Raw genomic sequence first — 4,395 nt, 5'->3', positions numbered from 1 at the left:
ATGATAAGAAAAGATATGAAAGATATTTGAAAAAGATAAATTTGGATTTTGAAAAAGATAATATAGAGATTTGAAAAAGATATTGATTAGTTGAAAAGATTTTAGAATGAAAAGAGATAGATTTGTTTTGAAAATTTGAAAAAGAGTTGAATTGGATTGAAAAAAAAGGATTTGTGCTTATGGATTAAGATACATTTGATATTTTTAAAGTAGGGTTTTTAGAAATTAGGAATTTTAGAAATCAGGGTTTGTAACATGTTTATGCAAGAAATCATGAATTGAAACATGAAAATTAAAATTAAAATGAAAAATATGAAATAAAAACGAAATTACCTCCTCCCCACCATCCTGGCGTTTGAACGCCTAAACGCTGCATGTTTTGGGCGTTCAACGCCCAACTGCTGCTTTTCCTGGGCGTTCAACGCCCAGCAGTTGCTTCTTTCTGGCGTTGAACGCCAGGAACTCCTTTGTCACTGGGCGTTTTTCTAAACGCCCAGGACGCTGTAAATCTGGCGTTAAACGCCCAGAAGGAGCTTCTTTCTGGCGTTCAACGCCCAGAAGATGCTTCTTTTTGGCGTTTAACGGCCAAATGTCTATCCTTACTGGCGTTCAACGCCCAGTGGATGCTTCTTTTGGGCGTTGAACGCCCAAAACAGACTTTTACTGGCGTTTTCTTGCCAGTGAGCTCTTTTTCTCTGTTTTGTGTGCAGAATCCTTTTGTAACCCTGTAAACTTATACAATTGACTCTTTACCTTAGTATCAATGAACTTTATATAAACAAATAAAATCAAGAATAGGGCAAAATGCTTAGAGAAAGTGATGCCCCATGGCTGGGTTGCCTCCCAGCAAGCGCTTCTTTATTGTCTTTAGCTGGACCTAGCTGAGTTTTTAATCTAGCCTCAGCCTTGAGCATTCTTGCTCAACATTGCCTTCAAGACAGTGCTTGATTCTCTGTCCATTAACAATGAACTTCTTATCAGAATCAATATCTTGAAGCTCCACATAACCATATGGTGATACACTTGTAATCACATATGGTCCCCTCCACCGGGACTTCAGTTTCCCGGGGAATAGCCTGAGCCTAGAGTTAAACAACAGAACCTTTTATCCTGGTTCAAAGATTCTAGATGACAGCTTTCTGTCATGCCACCTTTTTTACTTCTCTTTATAAAGCTTGGCATTTTCGAAGGCAGTGAATCTGAATTCCTCTAGCTCATTCAGCTGGAGCAATCTTTTTTCTCCAGCTAGTTAGGCATCAAAGTTTAGGAATCTGGTTGCCCAGTAGGCCTTATGTTCCAGTTCCACGGGCAGGTGACAAGCCTTACCATACACAAGTTGGTACGGAGAGGTCCCTATAGGAGTCTTGAATGCTGTTCTGTAAGTCCACAGAGCATCATCCAAGCTTCGTGCCCAATCCTTTCTACGGGTACTTACAGTCCGTTCCAGGATTCTTTTCAGTTCTCTGTTAGAAACTTCAGCTTGCCCATTTGTCTGTGGATGATATGGAGTTGCCACCTTATGGCGAATCCCATACCGGACCATAGCAGAGTAAAGCTGTTTGTTACAGAAGTGAGTGCCCCCATCACTGATTAGTACCCTAGGGACACCAAACCTGCTGAATATATGTTTCTGGAGGAACTTCAGTACTGTTTTAGTATCATTGGTAGGTGTGGCAATGGCCTCTACCCATTTTGATAAATAGTCAACTGCCACCAGAATATAAGTGTTTGAGTATGATGGTGGGAAAGGCCCCATGAAATCAATTCCCCAAACATCAAACAACTCAATCTCTAAGATTCTTTGTTGAGGCATGGCATAACTATGAGGCAAATTACCAGCTCTCTGGAAACTGTCACAGTTACGTACGAACTCTCGGGAATCTCTATAGAGTGTAGGCCCGTAGAAACCACATTGGAGGACCTTGGTGGCTGTTCGCTCACCTCCGAAATGGCCTCCATATTGTGATCCATGGCAATGCCATAAGATCCTCTGTGCTTCTTCTCTAGGCACACACCTACGGATTATTCCGTCTGCACATCTCTTAAAGAGATAGGGTTCATCCCACAAGTAGTACTTTGCATCAGAAATTAATTTTTTCTTTTGCTGCCTGCTGTACGCCTTGGGTATGAACCTTGCAGCTTTATAGTTTGCAATGTCTGCAAACCATGGTGTTTCCTAAATGGCGAACAAATGCTCATCCGGAAAGGTTTCAGAGATTTCAATAGAGGGAGAGGGCACCCCTTCTACTGGCTCTATTCGGGATAGATGATCAGCCACTTGGTTTTCTTTCCCTTTTCTGTCTCTTATTTCTATATCAAACTCTTGCAGAAGCAATACCCATCTTATAAGCCTGGGTTTTGAATCCTGCTTTGTACGTAGATATTTAAGAGCAGCATGGTCAGTGTACACAATCACTTTTGATCCTACTAAGTATGATCTAAACTTGTCAATGGTATAGACCACTGCAAGCAATTCCTTTTCTGTGGTTGTGTAATTTTTCTGGGCATCATTTAGAACACGGCTAGCTTAATAAATGACATGCAGAAGTTTGTCATGCCTCTGCCCCAGTACTGCACCAATGGCGTGATCACTGGCATCACACATTAATTCGAATGGCAATATCCAGTCTGGTGTAGAGATAACTGGTGCTGTGACCAGCTTAGCTTTCAGAGTTTCAAATGCCTGTAGACACTCTGTGTCAAACACAAATGGCGTGTCAGCAGCTAGCAGATTGCTTAGAGGTTTTGCAATTTTTGAAAAATTCTTTATAAACCTCCTGTAGAATCCTGCATGCCCAAGAAAGCTTCTGATTGCCTTAACATTGGCAGGTGGTGGTAATTTTTCAATTACCTCTATTTTAGCTTGATCCACCTCTATTCCCTTGTTTGAAATTTTATACCCAAGGACAATCCCTTCAGTCACCATAAAGTGACATTTTTCCCAGTTTAAAACCAGGTTGGTCTCTTGACATCTTTTCAAAACCAGTGTCAGGTGATCAAGACAGGAGCTGAATGAGTCTCCATATACTGAGAAGTCATCCATGAAGACTTCCAGAAATTTTTCCACCATATCAGAGAAAATAGAGAGCATGCATCTCTGAAAGGTTGCAGGCGCATTACACAGCCCAAAAGGCATCCTTCTGTAAGCAAATATTCCAGATGGACATGTGAATGCTGTTTTCTCTTGATCCTGGGGATCTACTGCAATTTGGTTGTAGCCTGAATAGCCATCCAAAAAGTAGTAATAATTATGACCTGCTAGTCTTTCTAGCATCTGGTCTATGAATGGTAAAAGAAAATAATCCTTTCTGGTGGCTGTATTGAGCCTTCTGTAATCAACACACATGCGCCACCCTGTAACTGTTCTTGTAGGAACCAGTTCATTTTTTTCATTATGAACCACTGTCATGCCTCCCTTTTTAGGGACAACATGAACAGAACTCACCCAGGGGCTATCAGAAATAGGATAAATAATCCCAGCCTCCAGTAATTTGGTGACCTCTTTATGCACCACTTCCTTCATTGCAGGATTTAGCCGCTTCTGTGGTTGAACCACTGGCTTAGCATTGTCCTCCAATAAGATCTTGTGCATGCATCTAGCTGGGCTTATGCCCTTAAGGTCACTTATGGACCACCCAAGAGCTGTCTTGTGTGTCCTTAGCACTTGAATTAGTGCTTCCTCTTCCTGTGGATTTAAAGCGGAGCTTATGATCACTGGAAAAGTATCACCTTCTCCCAGAAATGCATATTTCAAGGATGGTGGTAATGGTTTGAGCTCGGGTTTAGGAGGTTTTTCCTCTTCCTGAGGAAATTTTAGAGACTCTTTCAATTCCTCTAAATCCTCTAGATCAGGTGGAACATCTTTAAAGATGTTTTCCAGCTTTGATTCGAGACTCTCAGCCATGTTGATCTCTTCTACCAAAGAGTCAATAAGATCAACTTTTATGCAGTCTTTTGGTGTGTCTGGATGCTGCATGGCATTGACAGCATTCAACTTAAACTCATCCTCATTGACTCTCAGGGTTATTTCCCCCTGTTGGACATCAATGAGAGTTCGTCCAGTTGCTAGGAAAGGTCTTCCTAGAATGAGAGTAGCACTCTTGTGCTCCTCCATCTCCAACACTACAAAGTCAGTGGGAAAGGCGAATGGTCCAACCCTGACAATCATGTCCTCAGTCACGCCTGATGGTTATTTAATGGAGCCATCAGCAAGTTGGAGACATATCCGGGTTGGTTTAACTTCTTCAGTTAAACCAAGTTTTCTGATAGTGGATGCAGGTATTAGGTTGATGCTTGCCCCAAGATCACATAAAGCTGTCCTGGTGCAATTTCCCTCTAATGTGCATAGTATTAGAAAGCTTCCGGAATCTTTAAGCTTTTCAGGAAAGCTTTTCA

The sequence above is a fragment of the Arachis hypogaea genome, chromosome 19, assembly GCF_003086295.3.
Source record: "Arachis hypogaea cultivar Tifrunner chromosome 19, arahy.Tifrunner.gnm2.J5K5, whole genome shotgun sequence".
Lineage (NCBI taxonomy): Eukaryota > Viridiplantae > Streptophyta > Magnoliopsida > Fabales > Fabaceae > Arachis > Arachis hypogaea.
Note: the sequence above shows the minus strand (reverse complement) of the source record.